Source organism: Macrotis lagotis, chromosome 1 (genome assembly GCF_037893015.1).
Source record: "Macrotis lagotis isolate mMagLag1 chromosome 1, bilby.v1.9.chrom.fasta, whole genome shotgun sequence".
Classification (NCBI taxonomy): Eukaryota; Metazoa; Chordata; class Mammalia; order Peramelemorphia; family Peramelidae; genus Macrotis; species Macrotis lagotis.
The window spans coordinates 665,052,244-665,079,669 of record NC_133658.1 but is presented as its reverse complement, the minus strand read 5'-3'; the positions used below and the strand labels follow the sequence as shown (position 1 = coordinate 665,079,669).

The 27,426-nt window shown below is 38.9% G+C and overlaps 1 pseudogene; it reads right to left on the bottom strand.

The window, feature by feature from the left end:
* Positions 1 to 21,810: 21,810 nt before the first annotated feature.
* Positions 21,811 to 26,304, bottom strand: LOC141522603 (serine protease 58-like; annotated as a pseudogene).
* Between the last annotated feature and the right edge of the window lie 1,122 nt (positions 26,305 to 27,426).

Genomic DNA, 27,426 nt, shown 5'->3' with positions numbered 1-27,426 from the left:
AGGAAAATAGGATGGCTCCTCCTCCTCTCCTCATGTGCAAAAATTTGGGGCACACATTTTGCAATACACTGGCTACTGTTTCAAAATTTAAATGGCTTTGTGTTCTCTGAAGGTTTCTGACATCCAATTCAGTCCTGTTCATAATCCCTTTTGCTTAATTTGTATGAACATGATCATAATATAGTAGAAAAAAATACTGAACTTGAAGTCTGACATCCTGAGTTTAAGTTGCAAGTCTCCTACTTACAGTAGAAGCTGTGACCTTAAACAAGTCACTTAATTTACTGGGCTGTCATTTCCTAAGGGGATAGAAACAGATTGCTAGGATTCCTTCTAAATCTTCTGAGTCTTATTGTTTTTCTCCTCTTGCTTCTCCTTTCCCCCTTGCCTTCTGAAGATAATTCCTGGCACATTTCTATGATAAATAGGTACATTATAGAACTCAACATAAGAACACAGGAACACAGTGAAATGAATATTTGGCCAGGTTGTCTTATGTCAACCAAGGTAAACTCATAAAGCTCTTTTATGACCTATTATAATGCAGTAGAATCTTACAAATTTGTATTAATGATAGGGAAATCTTTTGTAGATTGGCAGGTTTTGCAAATTAGTGGGAATACCAGCCATTATAATCAGAATCTCTACTATTTCTCCTCTCTTTTTAAGTGTGATTGAATATTATTTACAGGATCACAGATGAACTGGCCAAGGCTATAGAAATTGCATAGTCCACCACCTCCACTCATTTTATAGATGAAGAAACTAAGGCCCATTGAGATAAAGTGATTTGCCCAAGGATGATATTTATAAAACTGCATGAAATATGCATAAATATTTTCTGATATGTTTAGTAATAGAGAAACAGCTTGGCATAGTAGAAAGGAAGCTTGCCTTGGTATCAGGAAAACCTAGATTGACTTGGACTAGCTGAATGACCCATAAGCAAATTATGTAACTTCTCAGTTCCACAGGCAACTGTCTAAAGATAGTAAATTGCAAATGATTTGGGGGTCCCCAAAAATAATAAAATCACTCCATCTGTACAAAAACAAAATAAGTCCAATTTTTCTTGTTTCCTAACTATGCTTTACTGACCTGAATTGAATTGTCTTCTATTGAACTTGATTTGATATGAGGACATTTTTACACCACAGAAACTTATTCCTTGACTTTTGGGGGGAAACCCCAACCCATTTCTCTTCAATAGGTTGGTTTTTTATGCAATTTTTTTGTGACTACTTTTAGTATAGAATAGGCTGAGAGTCATGAGACCTTAGTTTCAGTCTTGATCATGTATAATTTGAGATATATCACTTGACCCCTCTAGACCTGTTTCCTCATCTGCAAGATAAAGGAATTGAACTAAATCATCTCTAGCTAAGGTCCTTTCTAGTTCAAGCGTTCTGATTCTTGATTCCTAGTATGATATTAAAATCTGCTGTGGGGGGGGCAGGTGGCTAGGTGGTGCAGTGGATAAAGCACCGGCCCTGGAGTCAGGCAAGCCACTTAACCCCATTTGCCTTGCAAAAAAAACCTAAAAAAAATATCTGCTGTGGGGAAATGGTTTTAGTGATGATTTAGACCTTTTACATTTTTGCATATTAAAACTATTTCCAAGACTGAACAAATTGTGATTAATAAGGTATTGATATGAAAAAAGTTGCTAGCCAAAAGAAAACATCTCAAAGTGGTTTCTATTTTGCAGATACATAAATGGTGTTTACTGCAAATCAGCTCCGTGGGATAATCACATGTGCAAAGCACTGGGACCCCAGAATAACTACTATAAAGCAAACTGGAGGAGGGCAGTGAGCAGTGTGGGCAGGAATGCTTCAGAGACACATTGAATCAGAGTGTAGAAATTCTGTGGCCACCAGCCAAAAAAGAAAGTAGGCTATTTCACTCTGCGACAATGAGAGATGAGGAGGCTCAGCTAAACATTGTGCTCTGTGTTAGGACAGTGGCAGGACATCAAAGACAAAACGATCATCCTCTTTGGACTTGGAGACCCGCCCAGTAACAGAAGAAATAGGCAGCCACTACTGAGGGGACATCCCAGGCAAGCTTTGGAACCATTCATCTGTTCCAGTGGGTTGATTCTACTTTCATGGATTTAGGGGTGAATTGGACCACTTCAGAGGCCTTGTTATCCAACCTCCTCATTTTATGCATAAGGGGGGCTTAGGGAAAGTTAAACGATTTGCCCAAGGTTATAGAAATAGGAAGCACCAGACTAAGGCAGTTAAACAGCAAAGTAGAAACTGAGCCCCAACTAGAGTCAGGAAGACTCATATTCTCAACTGTGTGGCCCTGGGCAAGTCACTTAACCCTGTTTGCCTCAGTTCTTCAACTGTAAAATGAGCTCGAGAACCAATTAGTTTCTTTACCAAGAAAACCCCCAAAATGGTGTCATGATGGACACAACTGAAAAATGATTGAACTCAGATTTACTGACTCTAGAAATAGTCCTCTTTGCTAGTATTTAAATTTAAATTCAGATCTTTCTGACTCCAGGCTTAGTGCTCTATTCACATTGTCATTTTGCTCCATCAGAAAAACTAAGACATTGATTTAAACATGTGTGCACATGCACATGCACACACATGCCCCAGAACATAATAGGTGGGTCAGCCGACTCCAAATCACAGATACACAACGTTACATCTTAATGCCCCAGACAATCCTTTAAGGTTATTGATTGTAGAACAGTTACTGAGCTGCATTGACAGAGTTATTTGCTCATTGTATATCACTTACACTAATAAAATCTCAGATTCAATCAAAACAAAACAAACCTACAACACACTTATTGAAATAAAAATATGCAAGTTCAAAAAAAAGAAAATTGTTGAACATACCAGACTGAATTAATTATGAACATTTAAACAATAGAATTAATAGGAATGCATTTATCAAAAATTTTAAAACAAGTTGTATACATAAGTGTTTATCATCAAGTATAGTATTATCAAATGTGTACATTTACTTCATATTTTTATGGCATATTGTTATACTTCACTACCTTCTAAGCAACACAGACAGGAGTTTGAATTCAGCCTCTGACACTTGACTCTTAACTAGCTGTGTAACCTTGGGCAAATCACTTAACCCTGACTGCCTTGCGTCCATCTTGAGTCATCCTGATTCATATCTGCCACTGGACTCAGATGACTCTGGAGGAGAAAGGGAGGCTAGTGACTTAGCACAGTAGCCCCTTACTCAAATCCAATTTACATATCATTTCCCTGGTGTCATGATCTTCTTGGAGAATGAAAGACATCACTTTTTTTTAGGTTTGTTTTTTTTTTGCAAGGCAATAGGGTTAAATGGCTTGCCCAAGGCCACACAGCTAAGTAATTATTAAGTGTTTGAGGTCGGATTTGAACTCAGGTCCTCCTGACTCCAGGGCCGGTGCTCTATCTACTGCACCACCTAGCCGCCCCAGACATCATTTTCAACCATTCCCTCCTTATCATGTTACAATGTAACCCATATTAACAATGAGTATAACAATAATATGTAATAATGCCAAATTAATGGGCTTTGAGGGCTGTGGGTTGAACATATTGTTATAGATTATTGTGTAAATTTTATATAGATTAAATTATTTTATAGATATGGAAACTGATAAAGGTTAAATGACACAGCTAATAATTGTCTGACGACACTAATAAGTGTCAGATTTTACTGACTGCAAGGGCCCCTCCTCTTTCTACTCTGCCATCTAGCTGCCACCTTCTCTTTCCTTTTACAGAAAAATAGAACTAGAACAAGAGTAGTTTGACTGGCCAATGTGATCAGAAAGGACAATGATCAATGTTGGAAGGGATGTGGAAAATCTGGGACACTATTACATTGTTGGTGGAGCTGTGAACTCAACCAACCTTTCTGGAGAGAAATTTGGAATTATGTCCAAAGGGCAACAAAAATGTGCATACCTTTTGATCCAGCAATACCACTACTGGGTCTATACTCTGAAGAGATTATGAAAAAGGGTAAAAACATCACTTGTACAAAAATATTCATAGCAGCCCTGTTTGTGGTGGCAAAGAATTGGAAATTAAGTGAATGTCCTTCAATTGGGGAATGGCTTAACAAACTGTGTATGTGATGGAACACTATTGTTCTATTAGAAACCAGGAGGGATGGGAATTCCAGGAAGCCTGGAAGGATTTGCATGAACTGATGCGGAGTGAGATGAGCAGAACCAGAAGAACATTATACACTCTAACAGCAACATGGGGGTATTGACCAACCTTAACGGATTTGCATCAGTGCAACAATCAGGCACAATTTTGGGATATCTGTGATGAAGAATGCCATCTGTATCCAGAGAAAGAATTGTGGAGTTTGAACAAAGACCAAAGACCTTTAATTTATTTTATTTTTTTTAGATTTTTCAAGGCAATGGGGTTAAGTGGCTTGCCCAAGGCCACACAGCTAGTTTCTGAGGCCAGATTTGAACTCAGGTACTCCTGACTCCAAGGCTGGTGCTCTATCCACTGTGCTACCTAGCCACTCCCATTACCTTTAATTTTAGAAAAAAAAATACCTGTTATCTTATTATGTAATTTTGCTATTTCTTATACTTTATTTTTCTTCCTTAAGGATATGCTTTCTCTCTCATCACATTCAACTTAGATCAATCTATACCATGGAAATAATATGAAGACTAACAGACTGCCTTCCATAGGGGGTGGGGGAGGGAAATGAGATTAGGGGAAAAACTGTAAAATTCAAAATAAATAATTTTTATTAAAAAAGAGTAGTCTGAAATGAGAAGACTCCCATGGGTGGAACCTGTGTCAAAAGAAGTGTCTGTGGGATAAGATTCTAGATCTATAGTATCTTAGTCTAGTATAATGGATAGCTAGTCCCAAAGCCAGGGGAAAGCTGGATTCAGGTTTGGTCTTTGATACACCCTAGGCAAATTGTTTTACCATTCAGTGCACTAAGGCAATTATCTCAGATTATAACTTTCAGGGGAAAAGTGCCAACGTACATTATGTGTTATTTGCTTGGAAAAATGATGCTCATGTGCTGTCATATGGGTAAAAATTCAGCTAAGGGGTTTGAATTGGCTTGCATGTATATTTGAGTTTATTATCAGAAAGTCTTCTACTTGATTTCTTATTGCTATGTCTACCTCTCTTGGGGTATGCTAGACTCTACTTGATATGACTGGAAAGAGCTGATTGTTCAATTTTTAGTAAGAGCACTTACACCTCAGGAGTTGGTGAATTCTATAAATCAGGGCTTGATTCTTGTTTTGTTAGTTGTCTAGATTTAATGTAGAAGATGTTAATGTAGATTGATTTTATATGTGGGTCATGCATAGATTTTTGACAGTTGATTTTTAAAAGACCCTGACTGGTCCTTGGTACATGAGTGAAGGTCAGACAAAGCTTAATGAGTTAAAGTATCCCTGATGAACACTCAAGATTGTAATTATCAGCATACTTCTGGTGGTATCATTCTGAGATTCAGATAAGAAGTGTTATTTCACCTCTTGTTGTCCTAAGACTAGTCTAAAGGATGAAATATTGATAAATTTATAATAAATTTTATTACAAAAATTTATATTTTTGGCTCTTAATAATTTTTAAGAGTAGATTACTCTTGAGTTTCTTCCCTCAGCATGCTTAGATTCAGATATGTGCTCTGTGGTTATGACAATTTATTGTACATAGAATAAAATTAAAGGGAAAAATCAATAAAACTCTTCTTTGCAAAGGAAAGATAGCTGATTACTATCTCATTGTCATGACACACACTTTCTAAAGAACATACATGTGGTTCTTGAAATAATTGAGGAGGAGGGTGGCTAGGTGGCACAGTGGATAAAGCACCGGCCTTGGAGTCAAGAGCACCTGGGTTCAAAGCCAGTCTCAGACACTTAATAATTACCTAGCTGTGTGGCCTTGGGCAAGCCACTTAACCCCATTTGACTTGCAAAAACCTAAAAAAAAAAAAAAAGAAAGAATTGAGATGGACAATCACTCTCCCAGTTCAGGTTTATGGATGGATTAATTCTGGGAACATTAGACTTTATTTTCCTGTTCATCTCTTAAAATTACACTAAAATTTTGGTGATTCCCTGTGTAGTTCTAAGTTGTTCGTCTCTCAACTAGAAATTCAAAAGGGTACCTCCCTTTTTATCTTGTTGAGTGACTTCACTTCATCCATGCTCCTTTCTCCTTTCCAATCTCTGGGATAGAAGACAAACCCATTTATTTTTTATTTTTTTGAATTTTTTTGAATTTTGCAATTCCCCCCCCATCTCACTTCCCCCCCCCTCCACAGAGGGCAGTATGATAGTCTTTACATTTTTTCCATGCTATACATTGACCTAAATTGAATGTGTTGAGAGAGAAATCATATCCTTAAGGAAAAAATAAAATATAAGAGTTAGCAAAATTACATAAGATAACTTTTTTTAAGCTAAAGGTTACAGTCTTTGTTTTTTGTTTAAACTCCACAATTCTTTCTCTGGAAATGGTTGGTATTCTCCATCACAGATACCTCCAAATTGCTCCTGATTGTTGCACTGATGAAATGAGCAAGTCCATTAGGACTGATCAGCCACCCCATGTTGCTGTTAGAGTGTACAATGTTCTTCTGATTCTGCTCATCTCGCTCAGCATCAGTTCATGCAAATCCTCCCAGGCTTCCCTGGTTTCTAATAGAACAATAGTGTTCCATAACAACCATATACCACAGTTTGTTTAGTCATTCCCCAATTGATGGGCATTCACTCAATTTCTAATTCTTTGCCTCCACAAACAAGGCTGCTGTGAATACTTTTGTACAAATGATTTTACCTTTTTTCATGATCTCTTCAGGGTATAGACACAGTAGTGGTATTGCTGGATCAAAGGATATGTACATTTTTATTGCCCTTTAGGCACAATTCCAAATTGCTCTCTAGAAAGGCTGGATGAGTTCACAGTTCCACCAACAATGTATTAGTGTCCCAGATTTCTCAAATCCCTTCCAATACTGATCATTTGATCGTATTGGCCAGTCTGAGAGGAGTGAGGTGGTACCTCAGAGATGCTTTAATTTGCATTTCTCTAATCAGTAATAATTTAGAGAAATTTTTCATATGACTATGGATCGCTTTGATTTCCTCATCTGTAAATTGCCTCTGCATATCCTTTGATAATTTGTCAGTTGGTGAATGGCAACAAGCCCTTTTCTGAAGCCAAATCTCACAATTTGCTTCATCAGACCTCCTCTGCAAAGTGTCCCTGGCCTGGGCAATTCAGAGGTAGCAAAATAAGGTCAAATATTAAAAGATTCATTTTCTGTTAAAACTTTAAAAACTAAAAAAAAAAAAGTTTGGTGATTTGAGGTAGACTTTAAGATTTTCCAGAAAGCTCAGCTTATCATTTTGACTTATTTCATCAGAGTGCTGGGAGTCAGCTTTTTTAATTTTTATTTTTTTGTGGGGCAATGGGTTTAAGTAACTTATCTAAGGTCACATAGCTATTATTAGTTTCTGAGACTGGATTTGAACACAGTTCTTCCTGACTTCAGGATTGGTGCTCCATCCATTGCACCACCTAGCTGCCCAGGAATAAACTTTTAAACAGAATTTATTTTATTGAAAATTTTGATGTTTTATAATTTCAAGGTATCTACAATTCAAAGCTATTTAACAAACATTCATTAAGTACTAAAGGCATATGGACAATATGCATATAGTGAAATGAAAAAAATTCACTAATTTCTTGTCAGATGTGACCTTTTTACAAGACAGCTTTGGCGTGTCATAGGACAAAATTTGACTGTAGTAATACATCAGAAATTTTTCAAATTCTAACAAGGTTTCCAGGTAAAAAAACAATCAGTACTATGTGGAACAAGATCTCCACAGAGAAATAACTAGAGTGCTACAAATGAGGCTTTTTTCTAGTTCACCAACATCTGGAGGGATGATGGTGAACTTCTTCCCTATACTAGTCTAAAAACCACCTTCCCTCTGTGGTACTTACATCATATGGTGCAAACCAGTCCTGGACTTTTTGTCACAGTCTGCCATCACCTACCCCCATGGCTCTATTACCAAGGCACCCCTTTCCCAGGACTCACCTTCCTATAAAGGGCATGAGGATGAACTTTGAGGGACAGGTTGCCCCCTTTTCTGCTGGACTGTATTTGGACCTGGAGCAGCCTCCCACCATCATAGCCCCACCTCCCACTCTTTGACCCTCCTACCATTAGACCATATTTTGTGACACCACCCCCTACTACCCTCTTTAAAACTCCACAGCCTTCAGTCCTGCTCCCTAACTGTTTAATTCTAATGTGAGAGAGTTCCTGGATATAACTCTGAATATCCACTCCCAATTAGACACATTTTGGTTGCCCTTTTTTCTTCCTTATTTTGGTTCTGTTTCCAGAGGTTAGACTTTAGAGAATTTAATACTATTCTTAAAGTGTACTATCATTGGAGTTTATGAAGCTAATTTTCTGTTCCCAACCTCACCTCCATTTGTCCCCTAAAGATCTATATTACAATCCATCATAGGAGCTGTATCTTTTAAATGTAAGCCCTTAGAGCATAGACTCTGGAAGGTTCCAGTCAAGCTGGAAAAGCTAAGACTTTTATCTGAAGACCAGTCTAGTCAAATATAGTCTTGTCATCAGAAAATTTACCATCAAGTGAAGATATCTTTTGGTCATGGTCACTCATTAAGATCACTTAAGGGGGCGGCTAGGTGGCGAAGTGGATAAAGCACCGGTCCTGGAGTCAGTAGTACCTGGGTTCAAATCTGCCCTCAGACACTTAATAATTACCTAGCCGTGTGGCCTTGGGCAAGCCACTTAACCCCATTGCCTTGAAAAATCTAAAAAAAAAAATCACTTAGTAAGAAGTTATGCTGTATGTTAGTGTAGAGAGAACTTATGCTGATAAAAATCACAGAAATCTTAAAGTAGTTGTAAGTATTTATTTCTTCCTTGCTTTGCAGCTTTAGGGCTGAAAGTTTAACTGTTTTTGATGCTTTACCCTGAGATTGTAACATATTTTTGATATATCATGATGTTATATAACAACATATTCTATATTCTAATCAGCTTTTCTTATTCTATATCTTAAAGTCTCCTTGTGTTGTTGAGTAGTTTTTCAGTCCTATCCAATTTTTCATGATGCCATTTGGGATTTTCTTGGCAAAGATACTGGAATGGTTTGCTATTGACTTCTCCAACTCATTTTACAGGTGAGGAAACTGAGGGGAATTGGGTTAAGTGCTGAGGATCACACAGTGTTTAAGATCAGATATTTACTGAGGAAGATAAATCTTCCTGACATAGACTGATCTTGCACCACTTAGTTGCCCCCATCTTAGGAAAGGCTTAAATAAAGGTTTATTGGATTGGATTCTAGATATTGTGACTCTCTTGGCTGTTTAAATCTTTTGCTTAGAATTGTACTGCTCCTTCAAGTTATGCTGTTCTCTTACTTGCAGGAACTTTGGACCTCCCATCTTGCTTGCCCCTCCAGGATGAGGAAATCTTAATTTCTCTTTGCTTACCTGGTTTCCTTACCCCCATTGTGGTCTCTCAAATGATTATGAAAAAAAAAGCAATGGTACATGATTTTGAACAGTCACCAAATTCTAGCATAAATTTTTATTCTTCCAGCCTTTATTCTCATAAATAGCTAGTCTCAAAAACCACCCACACATACACACCCCCTCCTACACACACACATACACACATATACACATACACACACAAATTCACAGCTAAGACACATTTTTTTTCATTGCCTATAGTTGATTCTATAAAAAAATAGGAAAATCAAGTCCATAGACAAATGACATATAACCTGCATTCACATAATCTGTGGATAAAATCATTTAGTGAAGTTAGTCAATTTATTTCAATAAAATGAAATCATTGACAAACCCAAAGAATATTGTAGAACAGTATTCTGAAAACAAACAGGTGGGGCCGATTCTAGATTTCTGGATTATAACCTTAACAAATGAAGTAAATTGTTGATCTCTGGGGGAAAGCTTTCACTTTAAGGCAAGCTGTTATATTAGCTTTCACTAAGACTGAGAAGTAGGAAAAAAAAGTTGTTTCTGGTGGAGGAAGAACACCTCTCAATTCAACTTCCTAAGGGTTTCACACTGAATTTATTTTTACCCTGCACTATCTTTAAGCCAAGTAGGACACATTAAAACAAAAACAGGCTTTGTTTAAAGGCAAAAAAATGAAATCTGCAAAAATTACTGCATACACATAAGCAGGAAATGACAGCAAACCAAATATGACCAAAAAGCATAATTGAGTTATTATTATGAACAGTTAGGAAGGGTTGAAGATACAAGTCAGTTATAAAATGAATATTGGTATCAATGGATATATTTGGGTTTGTTTTTTTGAGTTTTTCATAGACTAGTTATATTTTTTTATTTTAACATTTTATTTGTTTTCCAATTATATGATAGTAATTTGTACCCATAATTTTTTGCAAGGATCTGAATTCTACAATCCCCCCCCTCACAGAAGGCTGTCTGATACTCTCTACATTGTTTCAATGCCATACATTGATGTAAATTGAATGTGTTATAAGAGTTAACATAAGAATAAACATAAACCCCCTCCCCACCCCAAGAAGATGAGAAACCTCAAGAATAGAGAGAGAGAAAAAAGAATTTTACTTCAGTTCGTGTTCAGATTTCAATGGCTCTGTCTCTGGGGTGAGCTGCTTTCTTTATCATAAGTCTACCAGAGAAGGTGTTTCAATGTTTTTCCTACAGTTGATATTACTAGCTGTACCTCCACTCTATTTCTCCCCACACTCATTTAGTCTATTCTTTCTCTCTCCTTTCATCCTGACCCTGTCCAAAAGTGTGTTGAATCTGAGTACCCTCTCCCTTGATCTTCCCTCTCTTCTATCACCTATTCCCCCCTTCCCTTCCCCCATTCCTCCTTATCCTGTCCCTTTCTTCTTATTTTTCTCTAGGGTGAGATAGATTTCCTCATCCTGTTAAGTGTGTATGTTATTTCCTCTCTCAGACATTTCTGATAAGAATAAAAGCTCACTCATTCCCCCTTGCCTATTTCTATTGACTTTTATGTGAAATTTCTTAGCTTCTTCTTCATCTACATTTCCTTCCTCTCAGTACTTTCCTTTATCATCCATTGACTCCATCTTTTTACTATATTATACCATTATATTCTGCTCCTTCCTATGTCCTGTCTATATATATGCTCCTTCTAACATTTCTTATAAATGAGAAAGTTCATATGAGTTATCAATATCTTCTTCCCGTGCAGGAATATAAATAGTTCAACATCATTAAGTTCCTTATAGTTAGTCCTTCTCTTCCACTCCCTCTATGGTTCACCAGAGTCCTGTACTTGGAGATCAAACTTTCTGTTCAGCTCTGGTTGCTTCAATAGGAAAGTTTGAAAGTCCCCCGTTTCATTGAAAGTCCATCTTTTCCCCTGAAAGAGAATGTCCAGTTTTGCTGGGTAGTTGATTCTCAGTTGTAAACCAAGATCTTTTGCCTTCTGGAATATATTCCAACAAGCCCTTAATGTAGATGCTGCCAGATCCTATGAATCCTGACTATGGAACCTCAGTAGTTGAATTGTTTGTTTCTGACAGTTTTTAGAATTTTCTCTTTAATTTGGGAGTTTTGGAATTTGGCTATAATATTCCTGGAAGTTTTTCTTTTATTATCTCTTTCAGGAGGTGACTGATGAATTCTCTTGATTTCTATTTAACCCTCTGCTTCTAGAATCTCAGGGCAATTTTGTTGTATTATTTCTTGAAAAAGGAAGTCTAGACTCTTCTGATTGTGACTTTCAGATAACCCAATAATTTTTAAATTATTTCTTCTGGTTCTGTGTTCAATGTCAGTTGTTTTACCAATGAGATATTTCACATTTTCTTCTAATTTTTGGCTTTTTTGGAAGAATTTTATTCCTTCCTGATTTCTCCCCCCCCCCATTTATTTAATTATTCTTATTTTGGACAAATAATGTTTTTTATACATTATTAAAATATTCTTGTTTAAGAGTAAACATAATACCCCCTCCCCCCAAGAAAATATAGACCTTCATAAGCAATAAAGTAAAGGGGAGAGAAAAAAATTTAAATTTAATAATAATAATAATAACAATAATAATAATGATAATGATAGTAGGTATGGCCAGGTGGTGCAGTGGAAGGAGCACCAGTCCTGGAGCTAGGAGCACCCAGATACCCAACAATCACCCAGCTGCGCAACCCCATGCAAGCCACCCCAACCCCATTGCCCTACAAAAACCAAAATAAGAAAAGACCCAAAATAAAATAAAATAAAATAGTAATAATAATAATAGTAGGGGTGACTGCATGGCAGACAGGTCAATGGCCCTTGAGTGAGGAGCACCCAGGTCCAAATCTGGCCTCAGACACACAACAATCACCCAGCTGTGCAGTCCTAGCCAGGCCACCCAGTCTCACTTGCCCTGCAACACCCCCCCATAATAATAATAACAATAATAATAATAATAATAATAATAATAAATGTGCTTCAGTCTGTGTTCCAACACCATCAACTCTGTTGTGGGTGGATCACATTCTTTATGATAAGTCCAACACAAAAGTTACTTCCATATTTTTCCACCATTGCCATTGCTGATCGCAACTCCCTCCATTCATACTTCTCTACTACCATGAACTTTATTTTCTCTCTCTTTTCATTCTATCTCTGGGTATTTAAGTGGCAGAGCTGACAGATCCCCAGCCCTGGGGCCAAGAGGCCCTGATCCCAAAAACTACCCCTTACCCAGCATCCACCTGGCCCTATGGTCCCGGACAGGCCATCCAATCCCAGCTCCTTGCAATAAGTGAAAAAGAAAATGTGTTATATCTGACCACTCTCCCCCATGGTCCATCCTCTCCTCCATCACTCACATTCTCCCCCTTCTCCCATCTCCCTTCTCTCCTTACTCCAGATGCCCATACCCCATTGAGTATATATGCTGTTTCCTCTCCTAGCCACCTCTGATGAGAGCAAAGCTTCTCTCATTCCCCCTCACCTTCCCCCCTTCCATATCATTGCAATAGCTCATTGTAATAAAGAAAAATCTTATTATATGAAATATCTTAGCCAATTCCTCCTCTCCTTTTTCTTTCTCCCATTACATTTCCCTTTTATCTATTGACTCCATTTTTACACCACAATTTGTCTTCAAATTCAGTTTTCTCCTGTGGTTCATCTATAAAATCTCCCTCTACCTGCTCTGTTAACTGAGAAGGTTCATATGAGTATTATCAGTGTCATTTTTCTATGCAGGAATACATGCAGTTCATCATCATTAAGTCCTTCATATTTTCCCCTTCTCCTCCACTCTCTATGCTTCACCTGAGTGCTGTATTTGAAGATCAAACCTTCTGTTCAGCTCTGGCCATTCCAACAATAACATTTGAAATTCCCCTGGTTCATTGAAAGTCCATCTTTTTCCCTGGAAGAGGACATTTAGTTTTGCTGGGTACTTGATTCTCAGTTGCATTCTAAGCATTTTTGCCTTCCAGAATATTATATTCCAAGCCCTACATGCTTTTAATGTAGTTGCTGCTAAGTCCTGTGTGATCCTGACTGCAGCTCCATGGTATTTGAATTGTGTCCTTCTGGCTGCTTGTAATAGTTTCTCTTTGACTTGGGAGTTCTGGAACTTGGCTATAATATTCCTGGGGGTTGTTTTTTTTTGGATCTCTTTTTTGGGGAGATCAATGGATTCTCTCCATTTCTATTTTGCCCTCTGCTTCTAGGATATCAGGGCAATTTTCCTGTAATAATTCTTTGAAAATGATGTCAAGGCTCTTATCCTGGTCATGACTTTCAGGTATTCCAATAATTTTAAAATTATCTTTCCTAAATCTGTTTTCCATATCTGTTGTTTTTTCAATGAAATGTTTCATATTTTTTTCTAATTTTTCATTCTTTTGGTTTTGAAGTATTGAGTCCTGATTTCTCATAAAATCAGCAATCTCCCTGAGTTCTATTCTTTGTCTGAAGGATTTGTTTTCCTCAGAGAGCTTTCTTATTTCCTTTTCCATGTGGCCAATTCTGCTTTTTAAAGCATTCTTCTCCTCAATAACTTTTTGAACTGTTTTATCCATTTGACCTAAGCTGGTTTTTACTTTTTGAACTGTTTTATCCATTTGACCTAAGCTGGTTTTTAGCATGCTATTTTCTTCAGCATTTTTTTTGGATCTCCTTGACTAAGCTGCTGGCTTCATTTTCATGTTTTTCCCTTCATCTCTCTCATTTCTTTTCCCAATTTTTCCTCTATCCCCCTCACTTGATTTTCAAAGTCTTTTTTGAGCTCTGTCATGGCCTGAGTCCAATTTCTGTTTTTCTTGGAGTCTTTAGATGCAGGAACTTGTGCTTCCTTATCTTCAGATTGAGTATTTTGATCCTTCTTGGGATCATAGATAATGTATTTCTCAATGGTGTTCCTCTTTTTTCTCTGCTTACTCATTTCCCCAGCTTGTGCCTGGTTTGGGGGTGCTTCCTGAGGTTTTGGGACACCCCCACAAGGATCTCAGTGTGTGTGAGGCTCTGTCCTCACTCCTGGTCTGTGAATGACCATAAGCACCTCCCTCTGCCATGGGGCTGAGGTGGGGGGTCCCTGCTGTTCTAAGTGGGGGGGGCTAGACTGCGATCAGGATCTGAATGTGGTCAGAGCCCCAGAGTCCTGTTTCAGGGACAGAGGACAGAGCTCTGCTGTCTCTCTCAACAATCTCTACCTAGGGCTCAGCAGGCTCATGCCCTGGGGGCTCCTGCTAACCAGCTTCTGCTTCCTGTTCCTGGATTTTGGCTGTCCTGACCACGCTGCTCACTGTGTGCCCTGAGGGCTGAGCTTTATGTGCTCACTCTGGCAGAGGTCCCCCGCTGTTCCCCCAAGTTGTGCTTGCTGCTCCTCAGGCTGTAGGTCAGGAAACTGCACCCGCTGTTGTAAGCCGCAGCTCCCAGCACCCTGGGTTGCCTCCGGGAGGCTGAAGTTCCTTCACTCTGGCAGGCCACCCCTCTGGTGGGCCACCCCTCTGACCCCATAGAGTCGAGCCTTTCTGCTCTTTTCCAGGTTACCTTGGGTCGGAGAATTGCCTCACTGGATCCCTCTGTGGGTTCTGTCTCTTGAAAATGTAGTTAGAGTCCCTAGTTTATAGATTTTGCTCCAGAGCAACTAAGAGAGGGTCCTCTCCTGTTGCCATCTTGGCTCCACCCTCTTCCTGATTTCTTGTAAAGTGGTCAGTTTCCTTTAGTTCCATTTTGCATTTGAAGGAGTTATTTTCTTCAGAGAGCTTTTTATCTCCTTTTCCAGCTGGCCAATTCTGCTTTTCAAGGAATTCTTCTCCTCATTTACCTTTTATTTTGCTTTTTCCCATTAGGCCTAAACTGGTTTTTAACATATTAATTTCTTCAGTATTTTTTGTAAATCTTTCACCAAACTTTTGATTTGATTTTCATTTTTCTGCATCGCTCTCATTTCTCCTCCCAATTTTTCCTCCATCTCCCTTAATTGCTTTTCAAAGTTTTTTTTTTAACTCATCCATAGTCTGAGTCCACTTTCTATTTCTCTTGGAGGTTTTGGATACAGAAACTTTGATTTTTTTCATCATCTGATGTTTTGATTTTCCATGGGACTAAAGTAATTCTCTATGGTCAGATTCTTCTTTTTCTGTTGTTTACTCATTTCCTCAGCCCAAGACAAAACTTCCAAGGCTTTGGTTTTTTCTTTTTTGGGACACCCCACTGGGACCTTTATTCCTCCAAGGTCTTATGCTCTCTTGCCTGTGCTTTGATATGTAGATGCCCCCCACCCTCTGTCCTGGGGCTATAAGGAGGGATTTTGCTATCTTAGTATGGAAGACCAAACTGCAATCTGGGTCTGAGCGTAGGCAAACAGCAGAGTCCTACCTCGAGGGAGAGCAGAGAAATCTCTTCATACGTCCCTTACCATCTCTGGGGGTGTAGTCTGCTTTCTTCTAACTCTAGCTGCAGATTATGTGGCCCATGCTCCTCACTCCACACTCATTCTGGTGGGAGTAGAGTTCTCTTCCCTCCTCTTCAAGCTGTTATGGTGATCTATGGGCTGCTGCACTGGGCTGCACTGCACTGCACTGAAACTGCAGCTTTTTTCCAACCCCAGGTCCTGGTGAAACACATCTTTCCTGTGGAACTTCTAAGTTACCTTGGACTGGGAAAATGTATCACTCAGTCTTTCTGTGGGTTCTGCCCCTCTAAATTTTGGCTAGAGCCATCATTTTTGTTTGTTTTTTTGTAGTTTGTGGGGGTGGGTGGGAAGGAGTTCCCAGGAAATGCTGCCTTCATGCCACCATCTTGGCTTCTAACTAGTTATATTTGTAATAATACTGCCCAAGTCCTCCTTGTTGGTCATGGATATACTCCTGATTACAATTAGTGAAAGGACAGACAATAATAGGGCAGGAAGTCCTGTTCAGTCAGTAGTGTGAAGACTTTGGGCCCTGGGACAAAGCCTCTCAGTTGAACCCTAGAGAAAAGTCACAAGGTTATTTAGAGCAGAAAAAGACCTGAGTCATTGAATCCAATCCAGGAGGCTGAAATACCTTCACTCTGGCAGGCCACCCCTCTGGTGAGCCACCCCTCTGACCCCGTGGAGCCGAGCCTTTCTGCTCTTTTCCAGGTTACCTTGGGTTGGAGAATTGCCTCACTGGATCCCTCTGTGGGTTCTGTCTCTCGAAAATGTAATTAGAGTCCCTAGTTTATAGATTTTGCTCCAGAGCAACTAAGAGAGGGTCCTCTCCTGTCACCATCTTGGCTCCGCCAATGAATCCAATGAAAACTGAGGCACATATAAATGATTTATCTCACACAGATCTTGTATGGGATTTGAAACCATGACTTCCTGACTCTAACTCTATCCATCCCAATATACTGACCCTCTGGAAAGAGCTATGAATTTCAAATGTAGTGCTCATGCCTAAAACCTGAGAAGTTCTGAAGATAAGTCAGCCTTTATGTCTCTCTACTTTGTCCTATTGCTTGGAAGACGATCTGAGGAAGGTATCCAGAGAAATGCTGGTAGCATGGACTTCCAGGGAAAAGAGTCATGAGCAGAACAGAATGAGATCCTGGGGATGGCTGGGTGATGGAAGCAAACTGTTTGGCAAGAAGTTCCTGAGTTGATCCATGAGTTGTGGGAGCCAAGATCTTTTGGTGGTGCCATGAAGAGTGCTACAGAACATCTATATTGAGCATATGGACCATGAATGTTGGATGGAGTGAGGGAACCAGAAGGAGTGGGGAGCAAGTGTTTGAAAAATGCTGAAATTACTATTCAACAAGGACCACCACTCATGTTCCTGAAACTTCACCTATTGGTGGAATAAGGTTGCATTGACTGGCACTGAAGTTGTGGCAGGAGGAGGGAGGATGTGGGAAATTAAGGAACCTCATTTAAAAGTCAGATACCTGAACTTGGATCTGAGCTGTCCTCTCTTTGTTCTTTAGCAACCTTTTAATAAACCTGTGCTAGATTAACATCATGGTAACTGATTGCTTTTAGGGTAGCTGAACATTCCCTCAGGAAGAGCAATAAATGACTCAAATGCATACTTTCCAAAGAAGCTTCTGGGAAGAGGATAAAATTGAACCTGATCTATGTGAACTCGGACTTTTAGTCCTGGATTCTGAGTTATGACAAACAAGGAGAGCAGCCAACTTTGAAAAGTATAGAGATAAAAATGTTTCATGGATTTTTTCTTTTTTTTGTTACATTTTGGTGTTTACCCAAAGAGCAGCAGAAATAGTTAGCAAAGATATGAGAAGTAGGTTTGAGCAAAAGAGAAAAAATATATAGTCTTAATTTCCTTAATTATAAAATTAGGATACCCTATTACTTCCTAGAGTAATTGTGAAGATCCAGTAAGAAAGCAATAGATTAAAAAAAAAATCTAAAAAGGTATTAAAAATCAACTATGAGATACAGTATGATGTCAAAGTTGTTTGAAAGAAGACTTTGGAATCAGAAAGATCTAGATTCAAATTCAGCCACCAATACATAAATGACCATATAATTCAGGCCAAGTCACTTAATCTCTCAGTGTCTCAGGCAAGACTGTAAATTGCAGAGAAGAATGTAATCTGCACTGGAAGAAGTTGAAGGTTCTTTACACTAGTGAAAATAACTCATGATGGTTTGGTTTTAAAAAAAAAGATATTCAGGAAAAGTATATTCTGGTGATATACCCCTTCCAAATGTTGGTGTTTTTAAATGACAGTGAATGCTTATATGTCATTCTATTGACAATTTGCAACTTGGGGGATTTGTCAGAGGGAAGAAGGGTTTAATGGGTCCATGTGGATGAGAAATGTCAAGCTGATGACTAGGTCTGGTCTCTATTGTCCTTCAGATATGTATATCTGTTAGCTTAGTTATAGTTTTAACCAATGTTGGGAAATTAATGATTAGTTCACCTACAGTGTAAGGAAAATGGTGGCAGACTAAAACCTGAAGGAACATTTATATATAGGAAAAAAATTGGTGAACCTACAAGATGGAGGATGTCCCTTGCATGCATTAGCATCACATTTTAGTGGGAGATTTGCTTCCCCAACTCAATGGAAAATTGTTCTTAATTCTTCTGTCTCCCCTGCTCTTTCTTTATTCTTTTGTATAAACCTTATCCTCTTATATCCCTCCTTTACTTACATTTCCAACTCTCCCTATGTTCTTATCAAATGTTCAAAGAACCTTAATAGCTCTTTCTGGCAAAGTATAAGTTGAATCTTCATAGGCACATCCTGAAAGATCACTTTAGGCTTGCTGCTGTGATAAAGGGGTTAAATCAAACACTTCACTGAATTCTGTTACTCTATCTGATCTGCCTGACTATCTGCTTATCTATCTATCTAGATAGCTATCTATCTATCTATCTGTGTGTGTGTGTGTGTGTGTGTGTGTGTGTGTTTATCTGTGTATCTGTGTATCTGGGTAGCCATCCATCCACCTAGCGACCTTTCTAACTATTTTGTTGCTGTGGAGTTCCTCAGTCTTTTTTTTTTTTATATCTTTTTTTTTTAGTTTTTGCAAGGCAATGGGGTTAAGTGACTTGCCCAAGGCCACACAGCTAGGTTATTATTAAGTGTCTGAGACTGGATTTGAACTCAGGTACTCCTGACTCCAGGGCTGGTGCTCTATCCACTGCGCCACCTAGCTGCCCCGGAGTCCCACAGTCTTAAAGGAGACTGTGGTATGTGTATCTAGTCTCCCTTCTCCAACAGAATAAAGAAAGCCTTTTTGCTTATAACCTCTGTGAGTTCTTTCATTTTATTTTTAAGAGTTGACAGTTGGTGTAATGACCTCTGTAGCACTTTGATTTATTTTATTTTTCAGATTTAACAGTTGATGTTCAATCTCTGTGAGATCTTTGGTATTTTCAGAGATAACAGTTGTTGCATAACCTCTGTGACTTTTTGATCATTTATTTTCAGAGTTTGTCATTACCAAGGCTAACTCTTCTACCTGCTCCAGCAATCCCATGCTATTCTATTTCTTCAAATAGGTTTTCTGTCATTCCTAGTCTATCACTTATATTCAATCATTCTGCATCGACTGACCTATTTTTTTTTTTAGGTTTTTGCAAGGCAAATGGGGTTAAGTGGCTTGCCCAAGGCCACATAGCTAGGTAATTATCAAGTGTTTGAGACTGGATTTGAACCCAGGTACTCCTGACTCCCGGGCTGGTGCTTCATCCACTGCACCACCTAGCCACCCCTACTGACTCATTTTCTATTGCTTGTCTTCCCCTATCCTCAAAACCCCTCTTTTGATTCTTCTACTCCCTTAACAATTTTCCTATATCTGTCCTGTGCCCTTTGTGGCTAAACTTGAAAAGACTATCCTCAATAGTTGCTTTCACTTATTTTTGTTTCACTCTCTTTTTTAATACCTTACATCAGTCCACCCAAACTGCTGTCTCCAAAGTTATGAAGGATCTCTTAATCTCTAAAAGGTCAAATGACCTTTTCTCAATAGCCATTCACCTTGAACTCTCTATGGCCTTTGCTACTTTCTCCTTCTTGATACTGTCTTCTAAATTGTTGAGACAATGCTCTCCTGATTCTCCTCCCACCCATGTGACCGCTCTTTCTCAGTCTCCTTTGCTAGATCCTGCTCCAGATCATGCCCTCTAACTGTAGATATTTCACAGGGTTCTAACTCTGGGTTCTCTGCTCTTCTCCCTCTATACTAACTTCACTTAGTGTTCTCATCAGCTTCCATGGATTTAATTACCATCTTTGTTAATACACACACACACACACACACACACACACACACATCTATCTAACTTATCTATCCATTTTTTTCCCTTTGGTTTTTGCAAGGCAAAAGAGTCAAATGACTTGCCAAGATTACACAGTAAAATAAGTATTAAGTGTGTGATATGGGATTTGAACTCAGGTCCTTCTGACTCCAGGGCTGGTGCTCTATCCACTGCACCACCTAGCTGTCCCTTCTTTCCTTCCTTCCATCCTTCCATCCTTCCTCCCTTCTTCTCTTCCTTTCTCTTTTCTTCTCTTTCTTTGTTTCTATCAATCTTTCTTCCTTTCTTTCTCTTTCTTTCTTTCCTTCCTTTCCTTCCTCCATTCCTTCTTTCTTTCTTTCCTTCAGTTTCTTTCCTTCTTTCCTTCTCTCTTTCCTTCCTTCTTTCTCTTTCCTTCTCTTTCTCTCTTCTTTTTTAATTTCTGTCTTCCTATGTCTTCCTTTTTCTTTCTTTCTTTCTCTTTCTTTTTCTTCCTTCCTTCCTTCCTTTCCTTCTTTCTTTCCTTCTATCTTTCTTTCCTTCTTTCTTTCTTTCTTTCCTTCCTTCCTTCCTTTCTCTCTCTCTTTCTTTCTTTCTTCTTCCTTTCTTTCTTTTTTCTTCTTTCTTTCTTTCCTTCTTTCCTTCATTCCTTCCTTCCTCTCTCTCTCTTTTTCTTCTTTCTTCTTTCTTTCTTTCTTTCTTTCTTTCTTTCTTTCTTTCTTTCTTTCTTTCTTTCTTTCTTTCTTTCTTTCTTTCTTACTGTCTATCTAATTATGTGCCAGACATTATACTAAGCATTTTTACAATTATTAAAATTGTTTTCTCAATTGATTCTTACAACAATCCTGGTAAGGTTAAATGACTTGTCCAGAGTCATATAGCCAGTGACTGTCTGAGATTAGATATGAACTCAGGAAAGATAAATCTTCCTGACTCTGGGGCACAATAATCTATCTACTGGGTCACCCATCTACCCACCTTCTAATCCTCTTATTTATCTTGAATAGTCTAATTTATGTATACTGTCTCCCCAATTAGCACATCAAGTTCCTAGAGAGCTGACACTGTTTTAGCTTTTTCTTTATATCTCTAAAACTTAATGAAGTAGCTGGCACTTAGTATTTAGGAATTATTTTGTCTTTTCATTGATTAAAGTTTTTTGGAGATTTGGAACCAGCAAAGACCTTAGAGATGATCTAGTCTAACTTATTTTACAGATGGATAAATACCCAAAGATATGAAGTTACTTATCCAAAGTCATACAAGTTAATATGCTCCAAAAATCAAGGTTCTCACTTCCAAATCCAGTGTTCTCTCTCTCTCTCTCTTCACTGCTCATGGAACCCTTCAGTAACTTATCCCACCAAAACAGATTCAACTAAGGAAAAGTTATACAAATAGGATATTTCTAGAGGAATCCTGTTCTGAGGATGGAGGCAGAGAAAAGGACTAGCAATGTTATACCCTAAACCATAGACATCAGGAGAGGGAACAGCTGTGCCTCAATTTTTCTTGATAGTGTCAAGGATCCAGTTTATATATATCTGGATACTTTGGTGTAGAAGCTGATATCACCTTTCAGAACACATTCATCTGTCCAGGATAGGATCCCATGGAGCTGTGATTTGCAAATGGCAGCAGTAACAGACACCTCCTGGGAGAAAGTTGGCAGATAGGGTCAGAATGTCTTCTTTCCACCCTCCCATTCCTCTAAATCCTCCACTCTCCCACTACAAAGTGTCCATCCCCAGAGACCTGATGATCATCACTATAGTTCTACAAGTTTCCTCAATAGATGAGACTGGGCCTCACTGAGGGGAAGGTGAAAGTCACATCCTCCTTGGACCACTCTGCAAGCTGTCCCTCCACCCATTGTAATTCCATGCCAAACAACAGTTCAGGAACAGCCAGTTGATAGGAATCACCCTAAGGAGAACAGGGATATACATTTCTAAGGGACAATCTTTCTGACATCTTGCCTCAAAGCTAAAAATTTGGGTGAATATCAGGTCATGACTACACTGTCTCAGACAAATTGGAGAGAGGAAAAGAGTACATGAGGAGGAGAGAGATACCTGACAGAAGTTCTGCTGATGTGAAGACATTCCTTCACCAAGCATATTATTCATGCTCTTTATAGTGACATTTTTTGAAGAGGCTCCCTTGCATTGAATGGGAGAAAGCCATTGAGCCATTTGATTTATCTGGAGGTCTGTACCTCTGACTGAATACAAGAGAGACAGTGGGAAGACTTCCATTTGTTTTTGCTCCTTTCTACACCCACCTCCTATACACAGTGTAGTGAACAATAAGGTTTCATTTGTAGTCACAGAGGCCTTAGATCAAGTCTTATCTCTGGTTTTTGCTAGATGTGACCTTGGATGCATCACAACTTTTCAGAGCTTGTTTCTAAAAATGTGCTTGGATTATATCGATCTTGAAGGTACCTTTCAGACCTATGATCTTATGATCCTCTTCTTTTTTGTTCTTTTCCCACCCCATCTCCTCCCCCTTCCAAAATCAATTGGAGGGAATAAGGAAGAAGAAAAGAACCAAAGAACAGGGGAAAAACTGGTAGAATTCAATAAGATTCACCAGGACCCAGTGATTACCATCCCTAGCCTCAAATTGGGCCAGAGCTAGAACACTTTCTGCCTTTTCTGATTTTGGATCATTTTTATAGTAATCCAGTACTCCCAGAAGAGGTGGTTAGAAGACCAGAAAGGGTTTACCTTCGGATGGACCCCACTAGTATTTCCTTGTCCCAATTCTCCCCCCTCCAGCTGTGTTTTTCCTCTCCTTTGCACTGGTCCAGTAATGGTCCTAATATGGGTGGTTCCTAAAGATTTAGGTACTCACAAGGATATAGCAAGTTCTGACTCCAACCAGAAATAATACATATTGATCCATTTAGATCATTGACACTAATAGGCAGGTCCACCAGCATATGGTCAGACTTGGCCAGCTTGATCAACATTATGTCATGTTTCGGAGAGTTGGCTGTGAAATTTGGATGTTGGAAGATAAATTCATAGTTTATTTCCTGATCCTGGAGCCAACCCTTAATGTTTTGGTTTGGAGTGCCTATTTTCACCTAGTGGTAACACAGAAAAGGGGGAAATTTTGTTGACTATATTCATTTAGTCCCAACTCTGCTCCTAACTACTCAAATGACCTTGGGCAAATCTTTATCATTAATGTGAACTAGATATTTGAGATTTCTTCTTGTTCTCAGATTCTATGACTCTTAAGAGTTCACTGACATGCCCTTTCTCAACATCCTTTTCTCTGTCGTCTTCTCTTTCCTATTGTTCCCCCTTTCATCCCTGTGGAAACCTAGACTTTTTTGCTTCCTGAGGAGAATACTATCTTCAATTCTTTGTCTTCATAATCTTCCTAAAACCTCTATATTCCTCCTTCTGCACAGAACCCCTAGTTCTCCCTCCATTGCCCACTTCCATTTCCTCTCCAGGGAGGAGTATCTTAGTAATTCCCCCTCTCCCTCACATACTCCTGAATCCTGATGCCAAAAGCCTCCTTTCCCCACCATCCTCTGGGAAATCAGTAATAATGTAAGAATTCTTTTCCCCAAATTCCTAGATTAATTTGGCCATGCTGCAAAATCCCCAGTAGTCAGTTACCCTGCTTAGGTTTGAGGGGAGGGTAGTGACAGATTGAGACCTATCCCATCCTGCCAGGGACCCTAGAGAAAAGAGCATACTGAATCACCATCACTCACAGTAGGTAGCAGTGAGCAGCTGTCACCACCCACTGCTGGTAGATCAAGGTGCCCACACAAGGTTGGTAGTCAGATTTCAGGTAGGCCAAAAACTTGGCATCAGAATTTTCATTTTCCATATTAGTGAACTGAGTAACTTGGGTGGATTGGGAGTGGGATGGGTGGGAAGGAGAAAAGGGACTGGGGGAGAGAGAGAGAAAGAGAGAGAGAGAGAGAGAGAGAGAGAGAGAGAGAGAGAGAGAGAGAGAGAGAGAGAGAGAGTTTCGGCAGATTTCACTACTCTCTTTGCCTAGAATGTTCTCTTAACCATTGAATTCCTTCCTCATTTAAAATTCAATTAAAATGCTGCTATTTTCATGGAGCTCATCCTGAATCCTTAAGTTGTAACATTTCTGGACTCTGAAAGGTACTTTTCCAATTCTTAGTGAATTTATGATGAGATATTGTATATTTTTTAAAACTGTAATTTGAATCTTATTTGATAATTAGACCATAGGTTCCATTAGGCAAGGACCCTTTCTTATCAAAACGGATCTCTCCTCCAGGGCCTAACAGAGTCTTTCCCACACAGGATATTCTCATTAAATATTTACTATCCTATTTGGCCTTAAGCAATACTTTTTTTAAGCTCTCTGGGCCTCAGTATACTTGCATGTATAATGAGAAGGTTGAATGAATGAGTAGATGAATGAAGAAATGGATAAAGACATTTAAAAATCCTAGCAAAATTTGTTCCTTGCATTTTGTAAATTAATTTGTGTAAATGCTTTAAAAAATATTAAGTGCTGTAGAAACTTAAGGGGTTATTCCATGACTGTTAATTTTTCCTTAAGAATTATCACCATCTCTCTTTTAATGACTCAATCTCTCTTTCACCTCATCAAAAGAGCAATATTGGTTTCTCTTTCCTACCCTCTGTTCCCTCTTCTCTCTTTCTAAGGTAGAGTTAAACACACACACACACACACACACACACACAAACATTTTATATGTGTAATGAGCCTTGTGTGGGACAAATGCCACTTAAATAAATTTCGGAGATCTCTCAAGGTATGAAGAGAAGATTTTATTCATGTCTCCAGGAACAGACTCCAATCAATAACAGAGAATGAGGCAAAAATAAAAGACCCAAGAATCACATTTATCCTAACACAATCCCCACCCCCCACTGACCCACCCTCATTAATGAGGAATGTGGTCTTCACAATCTAAATTAATCTAAAGAAAAGAGCATATAATTCAAATTGAAACCAGAAAATCCCTTCAGTCCCAGGAATTGAAAGGACATCCAGACTTCAATATCCCAGAAGTTGTTAGTCAGAAGAAGAGGGGCACATAGTTAACTATTTTCCAATCTATAATATTCTACTGAAGAAATCTCAGACTTTATACCACTCAACCTCTTTTGGTAATCTGCTGACTTTTCAGAAAATATTTTTAATACATAAAATAGAATATGTTGGATTATAAAGGAAGCCAATTTTATTGAAATCATTACTAAAATATTCTTCACCCCCCAAAAAAATGTCAATGAACCTCTGGATAAGAACCCCCTTCTTGGTTTGTGTTAGAACAGTTATATAGTTGTAAACATTTGCTTCTTTCTTTCTAGTCAAAGAACTCCCAGTGTTGTCCCTTTTAAGCCTCTCCCTTAAGAGAATTTCCCATTATCCTCCCTCTTCTAACCTTTTTGTTACTGTTGTTTTCAGTCAAGTCCAATTCTTCATTGGTTTTCTAGGCAAAGACACTGGATGGATGGCCATTTTCGTCTCCCATTCATTTTGCATATGAGGAAACTGAGGCAAACAGGGTGCTTGGCCAGGGTCACACAGTAAGTGTCTAAGGCCAAATTTCAATTCAGAAAAATGAGTTTCCTGATTTCAGGCACAGGAACATATCACTGTGCCTCCTACCTGTCCTCTTCTTAGCCTTCCCCTTACTCAACTACTCTATTATTGCCCATTCTCTCCAATGATATGTCCAAAAGTCTTTCATTATAGCCATTGTTCTACATGCTGAGGAGCTAGGGTCGGGGAAAGCTTGGGGGGCACAGAGAATCTGGGCCTGTAAAGGAATTGCTAGTTTCAGCAGTTCTCAAGACTTTGATTTTCCTGTGATGTCTCACTATGGACCTTTACCTTCTTTGCTCAGTCCCCCTCATCCTGTTATCTTTCCCCTGATAACCTTTCCCCATTAGGCTTCCAAGTTCACATTCACCAGTCAAAGTCAAGAAACCAAAGAACAGGATGATCTTCATGATGGTATCTGACACCTGGTGCTAGAAAGGAAATCAAAGGAAAGAACCAACAGGATCTAGCTGGCTAAGCAGCCTACTTCCAAAATGAAGAGTGAGTTGAAGAGGCTGAAAGAAAAGAGGGTTTTGAATTAGGGGGGTAGTGACCCTCCCCACACCTGGCTATCTCAGGTCCTGGCCTTGGGAGAGCTGTCCTTTAGTCCCTTAGCTACTAATAAAGGATGTGAGAGAGGAGGAGAATGTAGGCCCATGTCCTTGGATCCAGGTTCACCCTCTTTGCAACCCAGGAAAGCTCCCCAGTCTGGGAGATATCTGTCCCATTGGTCAAATGAACTCCAGGGTCCAGAGCTTTCCTGTTCCTTCCCCAGGGACTAGAGAAAGGCAGAGGACAAAATCTTGAGTATCTTCAGAGAGAGTCTATCTGTGGTCTCTTCTTCACTGGTTCCCACTGGAATACTTGTCTGTTCTTCCATGTTTCTCATCTATGTGATGGTCACTCCTCCTCTCAGTATATCACATTGGCCCCTCCCCTCTGTGTGACCCTAACCCCTCCTTTTTGTGTGACATAGATCTTTCACCTGTCTTTGTGATCCTAAACTCTTTGGGACAAACAAAAGTTATGTGATGCACCTAGGGTCCCAGAGCCATTAAAAGTGTCAGAGGCTGAATTTGAATCTAGGTCTTTCTGATTCCCTGTCCAGTAATCTATCTACTTTACTACATTGCCTATATTATATTAATATGCAATTCTTTTATTAATATTTTATTTTTCCCCAGTTACATGTGAAAACAATTTTTAACATATGAGCTTTTTTAAGTTTTGAATTCCAAATTTTGCCTTTCCTCCTTCTATGTGATGGTAAACAATTTGATATGTTATACATGTGCAATCATTAATATACAATTCTGAAAGTATTTTCATATACTTAAATTCAATTTTTAGATCTATAATGTACTGTACCCATTCATCCATTTATCCAAAGATTGAATGTTTTACCTACTATGACCGAGATAATGTGCTTTCAACTATTGGGTCATGATTAAATGGGTAATGGGGAAAGGGAGCAGGAATGGGAAAAATTCAGAAGGAGGAGGGAACATGATAAAATGGAAAGAGCACTGGTT